This window comes from Aptenodytes patagonicus, chromosome W, assembly GCF_965638725.1.
Source record: "Aptenodytes patagonicus chromosome W, bAptPat1.pri.cur, whole genome shotgun sequence".
Lineage (NCBI taxonomy): Eukaryota > Metazoa > Chordata > Aves > Sphenisciformes > Spheniscidae > Aptenodytes > Aptenodytes patagonicus.
The window spans coordinates 10488458-10506475 of record NC_134981.1 but is presented as its reverse complement, the minus strand read 5'-3'; the positions used below and the strand labels follow the sequence as shown (position 1 = coordinate 10506475).

The 18018-nt window shown below is 42.2% G+C and overlaps 1 protein-coding gene across 3 annotated transcripts in view; it reads right to left on the bottom strand.

The window, feature by feature from the left end:
• The window catches only part of LOC143172002 (ubiquitin-associated protein 1-like), a 52844-nt gene extending 35270 nt beyond the window's left edge, over positions 1-17574 (bottom strand). For 2 of the 3 annotated variants that reach the window (XR_012997261.1, XM_076361212.1), the window contains exon 1: positions 15043-15294. The gene's annotated coding sequence lies outside the window, so the exon portion shown is untranslated. Of the gene's footprint in view, positions 1-15042; positions 15295-17493 lie in introns of those variants that run through there. The other variant, XR_012997263.1, reaches the window with a different exon arrangement.
• Positions 17575-18018: the final 444 nt, after the last annotated feature.

Below are 18018 nucleotides of genomic sequence, written 5' to 3'. Positions count from 1 at the left end.
CAAGACCAGCCAGCACAGTTGCATACCAACTACTAGAGCTGAATGGGCTTTATTAGTCCCAGTGTCGCAGAGGAGAAGACCAGACTGCAGACTACAGCACATAAAATAGGCTGCACCTTTCAGACCCGGATCACACTGTCAGACAAGCTGCTATGTTGCTAGTTCTCCTCTGTATGAGAGTAGCAATTAAGATGTCAACTTGATTTGTTATTACTGAAAAAGTTAGGTCACATGTGAAGTCATACAGCCTTCACATACCTCTCGCCAGTCTTCTGTATATCACCAGAGACTGTGAGGCACCACCTGCAAGCATGTACTATGGCTGCCCATCATCCACTATTACAGTGGAGCTGAACTAGGGACAAGGCCTCTACACACTTCCTTTAATTTCTCCGAGTTCGTCTTTCTTCTAGTTACTACCTCAGACTGAAAAGCAAGTGCTCCTTTTCTAAAGGATTTTAAAACTCCTGATGAGAGGAAGTAGCCTCCTCGCTTTGGCAACTCAACTGACAAGGAAGTTTTTTCAATGCAGCACCAGTTATCTACAAGCAATAGAGTTTATGCAGTCTACCTCATTTACCAGAAGCAGCTTATTCCAGACTGTACCTACATAAAGGACATTGAAAAGAAAATTCAGAGAGATCATTTTTAGAATGATAATTTATATCCCCTCTCCAGCAGGCCATTGCAAGGACATACTAAGTTTACCATCTCACACACTGATCTTAGGTAACTGAACACTAAGCTACCATGACACTATCAATTTGCTCCAGGGACATTAGCAGCAATGGTTCTGCAGGATTCGTATGCAAAGATGTGCATGTCTAGCATCCAGGGAGTTTTGCAGTAGTATATCAATCTAGAGCTGCATAAAGCCTTGGATGCGTCCTCAGTGTCAAAATATCCCACATAAGCAATAAGCATCTTGCTTTTGTTGGCAATCCTGTAGTGAAATCCTAGTGCAGATCAGGCACCTGCGTTAACTTCAAGGTGCAGTGGGAAAAATGATTCTTCTGCCATATGCAACACCTTATTTTAACTACAGAACTAGCTAAGGCACATCAATAGCAAGCTAATCATGAAATGCACCATTTCCAGAGAGACAGTCACACTTTAGATTCAGGCAGCATTTGAGTTTATAGTACACTAGCTCTTCCTGATGCACTGTAAGCATGCACTTAAGATACCATTACTGCAGAAAGCACTGTCAGCAAATAGAATTGTTAAGCACTGCACACAGTAATGCTAGAACAGGCTGCCAGCCACATTTCGTAACCTCCTGTCCAAAGAGAGTTTAATTTTTAAAATAGTGTCTGACTAATCAGATTTGATAGGCTATTCAGGGACCACTGTTACAAGCATCTTGCTGTTGCTCTGTCCTGCTGGTTAGAAAAAAATTTGCAGCCAGTTAGGTTACTGATGTTGCTACTATGCTTCTGGACCTGAACTGTATTTGCTTAGTCAAAGCCATTACACTGTGCAGTAAAAGGTTTGCTTACCTTTAAATTTCTAAAAGAGCAGTAACAAAGGACTTGCTCCCAAAGCCTTACTCCAAACCAGCTAATGGACAACTGCAGCCCTATCACTGTTGCCTTTGATCTCCAGACTCCACAACAGGATGCTGAAGGGCATCTGTGGGAACGGCACATAGGGGCACAAGTTTTGGTCTGATGCTTTGCTGCACTTTAAATTGACAAAAAAACATACTCTCTACTGCATGTAAACTTTTTCAGCACCTTTCCTGGGCTAAGGAAACAAGTTAGTTGCATAGTACTACAAGGTTTTCTTACAGCCACCTACAAGCTCTCTTCTATAAATGTAGACCTCCTTAACCCCATTCCCTCATTCTTGGTTCTGGCTAACCCTCTGAAGAGAGGATCAGGGCTACAAGTAGCTAAAAAGTTATAAGCAACTTTAATGTCAGCAGCCACTGAAGCAACCCGATGTGAGCTCTTCCCTTCCTGTCTATGTTCATTTTTCACTTAGTAACACTGAGGCAACAGGGCAACATTCTTAAAACCAGCCAGAGGAACACAGTATAGCAGAGCCCAGGATGAGGGCAGAGGACCTCAGAGTGATGACAGAAGGGGATGGGGGGACAGGGAAACAACCACAACAACAAAAAACCAACACAAAGATGCAGAAACAGAAGTGACAAGACAAAACTGATGACAGAAACAACTGGCAGAGATAGATGACAAGCTGGAAAGGCTTGAAGGGACCGCATAGAGATGACCAAGACATCACCACTTAAACCTGAACGACTACTTAGCTGTGCTGCCAAACAACAAGGAGAACAGAGAAGCATGACTTGGTGCAGTCAAGCAATACCAAAGGGACAGTCTCATCAACAGATGAGAAAAAAAATACTACCAAGAGCTACTCATGAGGAGCTGCTGGGAAGTTGAGGTGTTTAATAGTTATTTCCATGTTCCTTCTATTGGTGTTTTCCCTGAAGTTTATATCTACATTCCTTTTCTTCTGAAAGGGCTCTGACTGGTCAAGTTGGAATCATCCTACCACTAATGGTACCTGGAACAGCTTTCTCAGTGATAACTCAAGCCAATTTAACTGTCAAGAAGAACTGGTCTCTTGTTGCTATATCCCTCATTTTGCGGTGCAAGTATGTCTAGATTCCAGACCACATGAATTCTCTGAAGTAACTCCCACCTAAGATTCAGATAAGTGAGAAATGTACTTATTATAGGTCAGAGGAAACCAAAATGCCTCAAGTTATCAGCCATAATCAATTCAGCGCATCTATGATTTTCAGAGAAGAGACCTGATCTTGCAACTTCCATTTTGCCTGCTAATACACAGTGTAGTTTAAGTACACAGAACTGAGGATGCAGCCATTCACTCTGAAAACTAAAAGACAAAAAAACTTGAAAGAGATTTTTTTTTTGCTGCCTATATGACATTAGTGTAAAATCAGTAGTAGTTCACTAAGAAACAGTGAAAAGCAGTTTGATTCAAGTGATTGATTTCTAATGTGTCACAGGTATTCCAGATTTAAACAGTGGTTTAAGTTTTTACTATAACTACTTGTTTCAGTGCAAGTGAAAGGCTATAATCAACATCAGGATTCTGTATATAGCCTCATACAACAAAAATAGAAGTAGACAGTGCCTGTTGCTAAGATAAAACAAGAGTTATCAAAGCTTCCCACCTATGCAAGCGTTCAATTATTGCTACGCAATTGAGATCTCTTACGTAGACTGACAGTAAAAAAAAACTGATCACAGAAGTTTACTACAGTACAAAACATTCCGTTTTCATTTACTGCAGTCTCCAAATAGATGACATCACCCCAAAATCAGCAGCAACCGCTTCTGCTTTGTACCTCTAGCAGTTCTGCAAACAATGAGCACAGTCAGCTGCGTGGAGGTACTCCACTTTCATAAAGCACGATGATGTTGAGCCACTGATAACAGCTCTTTGGATAAAGCTGTTGTAAAACTAGATTTGACATGTTGCAACTACATTCCCTGCGGGGGGGGGGCATCACTTTCACTAGTCTTAACAGAAAAAAAAAGTTTGAAGTATATCTACAGTAATTCCTTTCAAGTGCTACTGCAATCCAGGAGATAAGGTACATTAAGGTTCTTGTTCTATTTCAAGATCAAGAAGAACAAACCAGACCCTCTTTGAAGTGACCACAAAACGGGTGACCTTTTTAAAATGGACTCTTTCCAAAGAGAGTCCTGTCACAAGAGAAAAGCATCTGCAACTAACATCTAAGGCCAGCCTGACTTCCAAACTCAGCAAATAAGGGGATAGCCCAGATTCTGTCAACTCTGAGAGCAGACGTGGGGTTTTAGAGTGTAGGTAACAGTCACTAGTAGGAACTAAGTTATTTAAAGATCATCTAAACAGAAAAGCAGGAGAAAAAAGTTTACATCTTGTTTTGCTTCTTGAGATCAGCTTCACTAATCTAGAAGCTACATCACCACCAAAGGTGGTAAGCTAGAAATAGAAGGACCATCTCCCCCTCCTTGAGATACAACAGAAACAGGACAGAAATTTGCATGATAAACCATAGCAGAAAATATAAATATGCTGTGCAACTCCTACATGCTAGAAAAAAAGCGAGAAAAGATGATCCAGCACTCATACCACCAGTGAGAGCTATAATAATCTCACAGTGCAGTAACAAAACAAGTCCTAAATTTGATGAGCAGAGCAACTGCTTTTAACTACTACTTTCCTATATCTAAAATCTTGGATAGCAAATACCTACCACTTCTGAGTGCTTAAATAGTCAGATGGAAAGCATCTAGTAACTATTAACAAATTTAGCTGCTTCAGCTTAATTAGCACAAGACTTCATACTACTATGAACAAGTCAAATCTTTAACAGCAATCTTAGTACTAACCAGAGCCAGGTATGTGCATTAACTTTTCTAGTTAAACCTAGCACTTTAGAAGAAAGCTAATATTTCAATGTAACCCTTCTCAAATGAGAGAGACTGCTACCTAGAGAAAGTTGCTAGCTTCAACAAAATAGCCCATTTATTCTGTTCGTTTGGTAAAGATGTATGAAAAACAGTGGAATATCCTGCACGTTTAAGATGTATGTCTGGAACCCAGAGCAGCATAAGGTAATTAAAACACTGCTCTATTTGTTGCAGTCATACTTCAATATGTAACAAGCTGACTCAAGTACTTGAATATATATACTTCAGACTTGTCCCAGTTATGAATGAGGAGAGCTAGACAAACGTTCCCAAAATGCTGCCAACATAACAGAGTAAACCAACTTTTGCCATTAATCAGAACATCCCCTTTTTAATCCAAAAATAACAATCTGTGCAGTTTCAAGCTTTTTCTTCTTATGCTCTTTGACTGTGAGAGAGGTATACAGGTAGCTGATCTTGTATTCTCTAGAAACAAGTTCAACTCTGTTGACAATACCAGGATCTACTCCCAATACTGACACAAGAACTCAAATTATTTTATTGCAGAAAGCAATTTGTATTCTTTTGATAAATATTAACTGGATTTTAATGCATTTAAACACAGTACAGCAATGACTCCACTTAAGAAAATCCATTCCAAAGCAAGCTATACAACTGTCACCTTTTCCCTGTTAAAGCTCAGAAGAGAAATGGTACTATTTATTGATATTTATGTTTTTGGTTAGAAATTTGGTGAAATACAAATGCTTATGGAATTACTTTAACAAAGCAGACAAGAGACATCTAGCAAGAAATCAAGTCAGACAAAAGTTTTAAAACAGAAAAATAAAATCAGCTAGCAGGTCAGACATCACTTGCCATTTCATATATTTGAACTCAGCCAAAATACACATGTACTGCACTGTACAAAAATAATGGGACCAGTGTTAGACTACTATAGATTCATCAATTTTTCCTCTTATACTAGGGTCACATGCATTACCCACCCTCACCACACATTTAATATTTTCCCAGCAAAACTCAGTACAATACTGACAGAAAATACGGCCTGTTAAATTAACCATTCCACCTACAAACAACTCTGCCTGCCCTGCAGTGAGCAGGCTAAAACCTTGAAATCAGCATGGGAACCACTGCTTCAAATCCTGATTGCACCCTCAGTCCAAGCAGTTTAAATACACATAAGACCACCAACAGCCTTCCTCCACTCCCTACAGGATCTCTCCCATCATGTGGTTAAAACTGCTGAACTTTTTCAGCCATCTAACATCCCTGTTTTCCACTAACATACCTCATTCCTCTCAACTAAGAGAGCCACATTCTGAGAATGCAAGTTCCCTGCAAATTCACTTAATTTAGAAGCCACCAATCATGGAATGGTTTGGGTTGGAAGGGACCTTGAAAGATCATCTAGTCCAACCTCTCTGCCACAGGCAGGGACATCTTTCACTAGGATCAGGCTGCTCAAAGCCCCATCCAACCTGGCTTTGAACACTTCCAATGATGGGGCATCCACAGCTTCTCTGGGCAACCTGTTCCAGCGTCTCACCACCCTCATTGTAAAAAAGATTTCTTCCTTATGTCCAAATCTAAGTCTACCCTCTTTCAATTTCATCTCTCAAGTGTTGCTGTTTTCCAGGTAACACCCCTATTCACCATAAGTTACTCTTTCACCAAATATACACTTTGAGATACATGAAAGCAGAAGTTCTAAAAACTTTCTACTACTGAAGCACCTAAGAGCTGATCACAGCATACCTGGGAAAAGCATGCTCACCAAAACACTTTTCTGCAAAGTGACAACATAAAACTCACACCATGTCAAACCTTCCTGATTTTTAAAACATACCTCATAAGCTTGGTTTGCCTTATCTTGACAGCGCTAATGCGAGAAATGTGAATTCCATCTTAGGTGCTACAGATGCGACGTTCTTCACACACTTACTTGACTTTTTTGATTTTTATATCTCTTCTTCCACCCATCAACATGTCACTGATACAGTTTCAGCTTTCGATGCTAGCTCATTTTGTCCTTAACTCATGTGTCACTCCTACTAAGCTAACAGGTATCTGTCTTCATCCAACCCTTCTTATCAAGGCCAAGACAAGAAAAAAAGCATATGCAGAAATACGTCTGAAAAGTTCCCAGGTTTTGCTGCACTGAAGGACAAAATTTACAGACAAGGGGGGAAAAAAAAAACCAACAAAAACCCCAAAACACTCATCACTGTTCAAGGCAAACACTCACTTCAGCTATTTTCATACATTCACTGAGCTGAGGTCTCAGCAGGGACACAGTCCTTCCCAGACTAACTCAACAGAACAAAGGAATCAAATTGAAATATAAAAAAGTGAATCAAGCTAATAAAAATATGGTTCCATTGCAGTAATGCCTAAATAAGAACCAATCTTGTTTCATCTCCAGATATAGTACCAGTTAAGCCTGCTTTCATGTTTTTCCACTCAGTCCAAACAGGACTGAATGACTGCATTAAAAAGATGACCTAGATGGGAAATACTATCAGTAGTCAACACTGAATTAAATTCCACTACCAGAAGTCATATTTTAAATGAGCAAGTTCCACTCATTTTAATTGTGGAACTGGTGCATAACAGAGCATAAAGAGCAGGAAACAGTTTTAAAGTGAATACTTACACCTTAATTATTTCTTGAAAAGGCTTGTTAACTTTAGAGAAGACCAGAGCTGGTAGCAAAGATTAAGTTCTGCTCTTTAAAAACACATAGGAACAGAAGTATCATTACTGGCTATCAAAAAAAATACTCTGACATATGAAAACAGCAGCAGACACCTGAACAGACTCGGCAAACTGGTGGTACCCACACTGAGTACACTTCTGGAATTGAATTCATTGGGAACACAGGAAGTTAAGTTGTCTTGAGTGAGTTTGTCTAGCATAGAAAAGTAGAAATGTATCTTTGTGCAGAGAAGTCAAACTGAGGTTGTCCTCAACTATAGTGGATATATTACAAAAACAGAATATAAGTAAATGAGCTGCTTGCTGTGTTGTATATTAGAAAACTTCAGTGACCTACACTACCTGAAGGCAGCACACTCCAGTCCTGATCAGAAACATCTTCCTTGCAATCTCTTGATTTTGGAGTTCTCAAACAGCAAAGGCCCCTCTATTTAGGGCTGCTTAAATTGAAATATGGTTCAGCCTATAGTCCAACAATGGATTGAAAAGTTCAGGAATGGAAGCCACAAGCAACAGAGAAAAAACAAAGAGAGAGTCAGTACATCTGTTAAACAAGGTTCGTTCTATGTGTGCAACTGCCACAGCTGAGGTTACTAGCAGTGAAGATACACAAACACACAGACAATCCTCACCCTCTGAGAAGGAAAGCAGAGCAACTACCCAATCCCCAAGATGTAACTTTCAAGGATGCTCCAGTTGCTACACTCACCTTTACATACTGCTTCAGAAAGCCTTTCCGTATCACAGGTGTCATTCCTCCCTCCCTGCTATGCAGCAGTCACCAGCTACGTTCAGACAAGGTACTCAGTAGATCCTTAAGCATCATAAAATAACCTCTACACCCACCTACCTTGATTCCAATTGTTTCCATATAAAATGAGTTTCAAGATTTACATTTCCTCACTTAAAAAAACTGAAAAGGTCTGCTTTCTCTCTGTGCAAGACAACAATTCAATTTGCCCTCCCAGCACTGCAATCCTACATTTGTAGTTAATGTTTGGAGCAGATGAGTTTAAGGACTAGTGTAGACTGGAAGCCTGCACTTCACTAAAAACACAGAATGATCTTTCTATCACGAATGTACAGAGCAAAAATCCAGAAACTCACAAGGTACTGGGAGTGACAGACATGCAATTACAAGCCTCCCAATGATAAGAGCATATGAAGACTGAACTAGAGTTTCATACTCAAGTGGAATGGAAAATGGAAAAGAAACCATAGCCACAGAAAGACACTGCTTTCAGATGAAATCTAGAAGGCTACAGGATATTCATACTGCCAGGAACTGAATACCCTTACACACATGCACACTTTTCATTCATTACCTTTCCCCTAAGCAGAAAGTAGTTTTGCTAAAATTCCCTTATACCCTCAGCACTGCCTATTTCTTATATGAGACTTCAAAACAGTTTTCAAAGGCACTTAACCAGCAGTAAAACTATCCCTCTTTTGCAGGTGTGGGGAACAGGGCACAAAGCTGAAGCAGTTTTCCCACAGTCATCCAGCTCAGCCAGCAATAGAGCCAGAACAGAACTTGTATTTCCTGAATCCCAAATCCACAGCTACCCCAAGAATCTCATTGCATTCTCTCAAGTTTGGACCAATATCTTTGTCCCCCCAATTTTCCCTATCAAATCACTCCTATTCAGCTTTTCATCTTACTATAAAAGACTCTTAAGGTCCTTAGACGTTCTTCTGGATTGATAATAAGAAATTGGATTTAGTCCAAACTTTATTTCTAAGTTACTACTTCAAATTCATTTAAGTCTGCAATTTTGTTATACATTATATATCCAGTCTCGCTCAGTGGTATAAACTTTTTTCCTGCATATTAGAAATTTCTTCAGCAGCTACAGTAATGAATACAACCCCTGAAACACTTAAAGCCATGAATAACTAAACAGAAACTGCTCATTTTATGTGCAAAAGCAGCCTTCAGAGACACATTAGCTTCATCTCCTCAGGACATTTTGACAGATCTGACTCAGCTTCAACAATCTAGCCTTACTTCTATTTTATGACTAGACCAGAGTAGGTTGCTGGATGAGATTGCCCCACGACCATCCAACAGCCACACCCACAGCTTTTCCTCTCCAAATGTCTAACAGACTGGCAACAATATGGGACTGCTAACAGTACAGAGATCTATCTCAGTGGACCATCATGACTGTGACAAAGCAGCAAGATTTTTTTTTTTTTTAAAAGAAGGAAAGTGGAAAGACTATGGGTTGACCATTCCTCAACTGAGATATCAGATTTTCTCCTGTAACCTGAGAATCAGTCCCAGCCTGCCTCTCTTATAACCCATGTCTGATTCAGTCCAGCTTACTTTAGCAAATAAATCCAGTGCTGCCTAACAACAGAACAGGAGCATCACATTTACAATTCTGCAGTAACATCAAGTTACAGGAGAACTATGCCTTGAAGAAGGCTTGTAGTAAAATGGATACTTAACTTCTCTTTTTCCCTTCAAGTTGGGAGAGAAGACCCTTGCGTTACTCGGTAGAATCAATTTATCCAGAGTATAGCTAGATCCCTGCACTAAATACTGGTGTATTTTAAGTATTCATCTCCTTGGGAGAAGGGAGAGAAGGCAGAACTACTTCATCAGTCCAATATCATAACACATACAGAATATCCCAAGAGACAGGCTGTATACTACTTGCATATGCAATATGGAAGCTCAGGTATGAAAAGGATATTTATCACGTCACACAAACAGATGTGGCACAGCCATTCTGTCAACCAAATGTGTATTTCTAGAGTCTACCCCCAGCTCCAAAAGGAGCTTAGACCACCTAGCCATTCATGCCACATTCAACTTCTTCACCTTTGTGTACCTCCATTTATCTTGCATCTCATAATATGCTGGTGGATTCTTTAAGCTGTATTTATTAAGGCTTTTCCAGTTGAAGATCTTCATGTAGAAGAGATTACAGAACATAACAGTATTACATTTATGTCCATACTTGAATTTGCTAGCTTTCCCTTTGCATACAAATTAAGAAAAAAATCAATAGTGTTCGTTAAAAGCAACAAGCTTTTTACTATCTTTACTTGCATTTTCTTTGCAAAGAAATTACATTACTAAGCACAGGCACTCAGTGGTCTAGGAATACATTACGAGCTTTTTACCAGCTATCAAAAGATTTCCAGGTAAGTCAACAGAAATCATGTATTAAACTCCCTTCTACAAACAAGAAGGAAGCCTGTAACTGCAGATATTTTGAAAATTGCCCTCTGCTAAGACACTAATCAGAATCTAGCAGTTGTTCTTCCACAGACAGTTCATTGGCTTAAAGGAACTGCATTTTGCATTTGTGCAAGCACGAGACTCCTTATCAGCTATGGGAGTCCCAAAATGCATCTCCCCCCCCCAACTCAAAGTCTGACAATTCTTCAGATTAAAATGGTAACACAAATACTTAGAATTAAAACTTTATCAAGTTTTCTTACCCAAACATTTTCTTTAAATTATTCCTCAGAATAGTATCTAGGAGATGATACTTCAAATAGTTATATGCTTAGTTGTAAAAGTAATTGCCAGTACAGAGCCCTGCCAGCCAATGACCACTGATAAACCTAGATTTGTTAATCAAGCTGTAATTCTATAAGGAGCTCACAAGTCTGACATGTAATATAGAAATCTGCCCCCCAAAAATCTTTATGGTTCATTACCCCCTCAAGTGCAAAGTTATTTTATACTACCATATTTTTTCCATCCATTTTTGTTTGCAAAACTCCAACTCGCACCTGATTTAGGGGATCATTTACTCATTCCCTCTCTTCCTAATAAAGAGCCTAAAGGTACTTTCTGAAAACCCTTCTTTTTATACTGTTATGAACACAGCAAGCAAAATAAAACTCAATAATCTTTCAGCTTTTTTCTACCAAGAAGTCAAATAGACTGGCAACAAACTGCTTGTGGTGACCTAATAATTAAAAGATTAAGAACACATTCTTTTCTCAGAGGGTATGCAGCATAAAAGGATAGAAAAGCTTTTCACCACACACAATTTTATTCCAGATGATTAATGGCGATTTTATTCATATAAATTCCTTTCCCCACTACATGTACCTCCTATATTTCTATTTCAAGTTATTATACATTACTGTGCAAGGACATCACATGATGGTATTAGTCATTAGGTTGGAACCCAGTACAGCTTTGCTGTATCAGAAAAGGAAATACATATGCTTTAACAGTTACTTTGCAGAGTGTTTATAAACTAGGAATCTAGTTTTATTTTAGAGTTCAGAACCGATGAAGCAAATCAAGTTGAACACATAAGCACATCTCTGTCTAGATTAAGCACAGTGCTAACACTTGACATAGCACAACTAGTAATACGCATACTCTTAGAAATCCAGCCTCCCAAACTCAGGGAATAAATCTCACCAGTCATTTCAGTCATGGCTTCATCTGCTGCTAGCCTAGAGATGTCAAATGGTGCAAGCACAAACAAATACATTAGGAAAGGGTTTAAATCACAGCTTTCACATAATCTAGTAGATAGTTATCATGAATGCTGATCTCCAGCAACACAGACCAGGCTAACTAGGAGCTCAACTCTTTATTACTAGTTTCCATGATACCAACTACCAATAGCTAAATAGCTTAAGTATATTCATATTCAGACGATCTTCCAGCTGAAGAACTGACTACTTCTTGGGTAGGACTCACGTTCTTCTGATTTCCCCACTTAAAATGTTACTCTGATGTAAGAATTTCTGACACAAAATGCAGCTGAGAAAATACAAGCTCAAAATTTCCATTTAGAATCATAGAATAGTTTGGGTTGGAAGGGACCTCTAAAGGTCATCTAGTCCAACCCCCCCCTGCCATGGGCAGGGACATCTTCAACTAGACCAGGTTGCTCAGAGCCCCGTCCAACCCGACCTGGAATGTTTCCAGGGATGGGGCATCCACCACCTCTCTGGGCAACCTGTGCCAGCGCTTCACCACCCTCAGCGTAAAAAATTTCTTTATATCTAGTCTGAATCTACCCCCCTTTAGTTTAAAGCCATTCCCCCTTGTCCTATCGCAACAGGCCCTATTAAAAAGTCTGCTGCCATCTTTTTTATAAGCCCCCTTTAAGTACTGATAGGCTGCAATAAGGTCTCCCCAGAGCCTTCTCTTCTCTAGGCTGAACAACCCCAACTCTCTCAGCCTTTCTTCATAGGAGAAGTGTTCTATCCCCCTGACCATTTTTGTGGCCCTCCTCTGGACCCACTCCAACAGGTCCATGTCTTTCTTATGCTGAGGGCTCCAGAGCTGGACACAGTACTCCAGGTGGGGTCTCACCAGAGCAGAGTAGAGGGGCAGAGTCACCTCCCTCGACCTGCTGGCCACGCTTCTTTTTATGCGGCCCAGGATACGGTTGGCCTTCTGGGCTGCGAGCGCACATTGCTGGCTCTTGTCCAGCTTTTCATCCACCAGTACCCCCAAGTCCTTCTCGGCAGGGCTGCTCTCAATCCCTTCATCCCCCAGCCTGTATTGATACCAGGGGTTGCCCCGACCCAGGTGCAGGACCTTGCACTTGGCCTTGTTGAACCTCATGAGGTTCACACGGGCCCACTTCTCGAGCTTGTCCAGGTCCCTCTGGATGGCATCCCGTCCCTCTGGCATGTCGACCGCACCACTCAGCTCGGTGTCATCTGCAAACTTGCTGAGGGTGCACTCGATCCCACTGTCTATGGCATTGATGAAGATATTAAACAGTACCGGTCCCAATACGGACCCCTGCGGGATGCCACTCATCACCAGTCTCCATCTGGACATTGAGCCGTTGACCACTACCCTCTGGATGTGACCATCTAACCAATTCCTCACCCACCGGACAGTCCACCCATCAAATCCATACCTCTCCAGTTTAGAGAGAAGGGTGTTGTGGGGGACTGCGTCAAAGGCCTTACAGAGGTCCAGAGAGATGACATCTGTAGCCCTTCCTGTGTCCACTGATGTAGTCACCCCATCAGAGAAGGCCACTAGGTTAGTCAGGCAGGACTTGCCCTTGGTGAAGCCATGCTGGCTGTCTCCAGTCACCTCCCTGTCCTCCATGTGCCTTAGCATAGCTTCCAGGAGGATCTGTTCCATGATCTTCCCAGGCACAGAGCTGAGACTGACTGGCCTGTAGTTCCCCGGGTCTTCCTTTCTTCCCTTTTTAAAAATGGGGGTTATGTTTCCCCTTTTCCAGTCAGTGGGAGCTTCTCTGGACTGCCACGACTTCTCAAATATGATGGATAGTGGCTTAGCAACTTCATCTACCAGTTCCTTCAGGACCCACGGATGGATCTCATCAGGTCCCATGGACTTGTTTTGAACTCGGTCAGTTAGTTAGAAACTGTAATACTACTAATGCAACATGGTATCTTGAACCAATCTGCTTTCCCTTCTAGAAAAGATTTAAACCTAAGTCAGAGCAATGATATTCTGTTCCCCCTTTGATATACTTCTGTGTTTCAAGTGTACTGCAAGCTTAAAGGATTCTGAAAAGACCTTATAGCCTTTCAAAGGGGGGGGGGGGGGGGGGGGGGAAACAACCCACAACCAAGTTTGGACATACAAGCTGTTCTTTCAAAATTTCCCAACCACAGGAAAGACAGTATTTCTTAACATTTAAGAAAATGCCTTCCCCATGCAAGCAGGGATTTGGAGTAAATCTCATCATTTAAGAGAGGGAAATAATGAAAGAAACCCCAATGCTCAGTTTCTCTTAGGTGACCTCAATACAAGGCTACACTGACTGCAAAAGGTCATTAGGGACACAATATGAGCTTATTCAAACCAAGTCAAGAGGGTCAAAGCATTAAGCAATACACTTGCATACCAGAGAGGATTACCTACCTAGGTAGTTAACACAGGAAAAACTGTGAGTTCAGGCTTGTATCGATCAACTGCAATCCCAATAATCAATTGTAGTGTGGTACACACTGTAAGATCAATAGCATTGCCTTCCTAGTTATCAGAGCAAGCAGACACAACACAGGGAAGAGAAACCAACCTTTGATACACCCTAGAAGGCCTACTTTTTCAAAAAAGAAAGCTATTTAAACAACCCTTCTTTGCCTTTTCTTCAAACAATAGTTTTCAAAAACATCTTCCAGAGCTTTTCAATTACAGCTTCACTAGACCTTCTTCACACTGACATTGACCTGAATTGCACTGATCAATTTTAAATAGATAGTAATGCCTTTAGGTAGTGATCCTTGTAAAATGACAGCTGAAGCTCTGGAATTTATGATTGAAAAGACTGGGAACGATTATGTCAGAAACAAAATGCCAGAGAAGGCCGGATAGAAGTTCTGTCTAATAAGTAAAACTAAATTTCTCACAGATCAATTTATCAAAATATTCAACCCAGCACCAACTGTAAAATACAGGAACAGGCTGATGTCAAAAACTTATGATATAGAGACTGGACATTGACAACAATATTGAATGTCCTGAATTATCCCTCAAGTTTGTGGAAGCAACACGAAACCATAAGCTTATACAATTAAAAAGGAGGAAGAGAGTAAGGCGATGCCTTCTGTGGCATTATAGCACTTTTGCTACCAGCACCAGCCAAAACAGCTCTGGCCGCCAGTGTGATAGAATTAGATGAGGTGGTCTGCTGGATTGGTCCAAAAACCTGACTCCTATTCTGTTAGAGATTTTTGTCTCTAGGATAAGTACTGGGCACCGCAAAACACCATGTAAACAATGGAGATGGAGCTCTTCCGTGCGTTTTTGATGATTTTTTATCATTATGATTTTTCTATCCATCAACATAAACTATACAGGAAGTCTCCCAGCTGATCAGTATATTCTCTATACTGATCAGCATACTCTTAAAATATTCTGAAAATTGAAGTTCAATTCATTAAAGAAAAACTAACATTTATTCATTCACATAACTTATACCTGAGATTTCCTTGGTTTTCCCTTTGAAGTTTCAGGTACCTTTGTTTCAGCTTACACTTGACTTACGCAGTGTCTGATCTTAGTAGAAGCAACTTCTTCCCTGATTCCTTTGTTCCACAGTGCACTCACAGGGGAAAAAAAAAAAAAGAAGTATCAAACTTGTAGGCCAGATCCAGCCGGTGAGACAAGAAAGGTGCAATCACTTTCAGTTTTGTTTCTGAGACTAAAACCACAAGCTTGCAAAAGCTAAGTTTAAACACTACATGTTTTCTCTCCCCCCATCCTTAGAATTAAGGTTTTACCTGAAAGGTTTAAGCCACCTAATTGCAATGGTGATCTAAAGCATCACTGCCACTTTTGAATCACAGCTCTGTGTGTACAGAAAACTGAAGTCATTAAGTAGCAGTACTACTGTGGTCCTGCAACCTAACACCATCCTGCACATGGCCTTGAATAAATCGGTCCAACTCTGCTATGTTGCTACCACACATACCATCTCAGCCCCATTCCCTTCCCTGTGGCTAGTACAGTGCTACACACATAGCTCTGATCTGTATGGAGAAAAGGAGAGCAGGAGGCCAAAACAGTTTTTTCCCCCCTTCCCTGAAAAATGCTGTTGCAGAGCAGAGATGCCAGGTACACAGGATCAGCCCTAGGAAGCTAGCAGTTGCAGGAGTGCCTGCACAGGGGCAGAAAGTCCCATGCTCCGAGGATGATGAGGGAAGGAAGGCAATGAAGAGGTCTGGCTAATTGCAGTACTGCCTCTTCCTCTTTTTCCTTAACACCCTAGATCACAGTTGGAGCAACATTCCCCTCACCAAGCTCCCACAAAAGCCTCTTAACCCCATAACAGGCTGTGAGATGCAGTATATCTTCTATCAGTAGCACAGCCACTGAAGTTACATCACCAATCACAACTCAGTTATTCCTTGATTTGGCAATACTCACTTGTCATTTAGGAATATCCACCTCAGAGTGCTTAAATTCAATATAAATACATTTTTACTGAGTCCAGGATGGCAGCTATATTAGTTGCACAGCCAAGTGCCAGAGTCCACCTGCTTATCTCTATTCCAATGAAACAGCATCAACAACATCATAAGATTTCTGTAAGACTACTTTTTTTTTTGCTTGTTTGGAATTTTTAAGTGACATGGGGAATAAAAACACTTGATAAGGTGATTACTCATTTCCATCTATTGTAATTTCTTTTACTAATTAAAAAAACAAAGCAATCCTAACTTTCCCTTTAAAGTGACAGATTTTGAACCATCAAAACTCAGGAAGACAGTTCTTGAATTATACTAAATAGCTTCATAAAAGTGTTAAATGTTTTACTTCTAGTAAGCACTAAGCTAAACAGAACACAAGGCATTATCAGGAAGTTAGAAACTACAAAACTGAAGTATTCTTACACCAGTGTATACATCCATGGCACATCTACATCTCAAATACAGAGAAAGATATGATCCCCTTCCCCATTCAAAAGCAGAACAGCTAACTGGAAGAGATCCAGAAATAGGTAATAGTAATAAGCATAAACAGAGATGTGGAGGGCTATGACCCATGAAGTAAACAAGATTTTGGCTCTTCAGCCTACAAGAAGACACAACCAAAGAGTGAATACAGTAGAAATCTAAAGTCACAAATGGCATAGGAAAGATGAGTACTATGGTTTTCACAACACAAGAGCCAGAAATTAACAAATTACCTGAAGGCAGGCTTGACAGAAACCACACACACACCCCCCAAAACAAAAGCAGATGTTTCAGTTCTTCACAGAAGATTTAATTACCGTGGGGAGGAACTTACTTCCAAATATCACGGACGCTAACCATTTACTCAGATTTCAACAGCAATCAGCTCTTAGAAGGCAAATTCATCAAGGGTTATTAAGCAGAAAGGTATTTCCTTGACTCAGGCAGTCCCCGAAATTGCCAGAAAGCAGGAGTGTAGGGAAAGGAGTGTCACCCTACTTGCCTGACCTCCCTCTGCTCCCCAGGTCCAGCCCAAGACAGAGCGCCAGGACTCCGTCCCTCTGAGCTGACCGTGCAGGTTCTCACCTCCATTAAACGGTACCTTCAAAAGCAATATAGCGAGACACCGCCAAGGCAGAGCAAAGCTACACGCTAAGGCAGCGCCCACAGGCTCGTTCCCCTCCACGGCCGGGGGAACGGCCCCCCAACCTGCGAGCCCCCCCCCAGGAGGCCAGTGGCCCCACAGCCGCCCCACCGGCACTTCACAGCTGCTGAATCACAGCGGGGGCGCAGAAAGTCCCTCACCCCGGATAAGGAGAAGCGGCGGCGAAGTTTGGCCCGGCAGCGAGGCGGAGGGCCCGGGGAGCGGCCGGCTGCGCCCCTCTGCCCAGGCCCCGCTACAAGGGGAACGGGAACCGGAACCAGCACCAGAACGAGCACCCCCACCCCCTACCCCTCCCGGCCCGCTCGTTACCTGCGCAGCGCCTAGCGGCTTCTGGCTGTCCTCGCGGTCAGCACCCGCTCCTACGAAACCCGCGCCATATCACCAGCCCCACAACCGAGCGACGCCATCTTATCTACCTACCCTCCGCCTCACCTCCCCAGCGACGCGCTGGCGTCACGCCGCGAGATCACCTGCCCCCGCCAGCCCAATCGGGAGGTGCTCACGGTGACGTCAGCTCAGCGGCGAGAGGGGCGGGGCGAGGGCAAGGGGAGCCCCGCCTCTTTCCGCGAGGGGCGGGGTGGAGGTGGCGAGTGGCGGCGCTCGGGCCTGTCCCCGGCTCTGGCCCTGCCCCTCTCCCAGCCGGGCGCAGCGACAGGCTCTCCCGAGGACTGGGTGAAGGTGGCGAGCCGGGCCCAGAGGGGGACATTTCGCCCCGTACGCCTCAGCCCCTTCCCTCAGCGGCCACGGCCGCCTCGACGCCTGTCTTTGTCCCCTCACAAGGGGCTGCGCGCCCGCTCAGCGCAGCTGAGGTGCCACTCCCGCCGGGATGCAGCG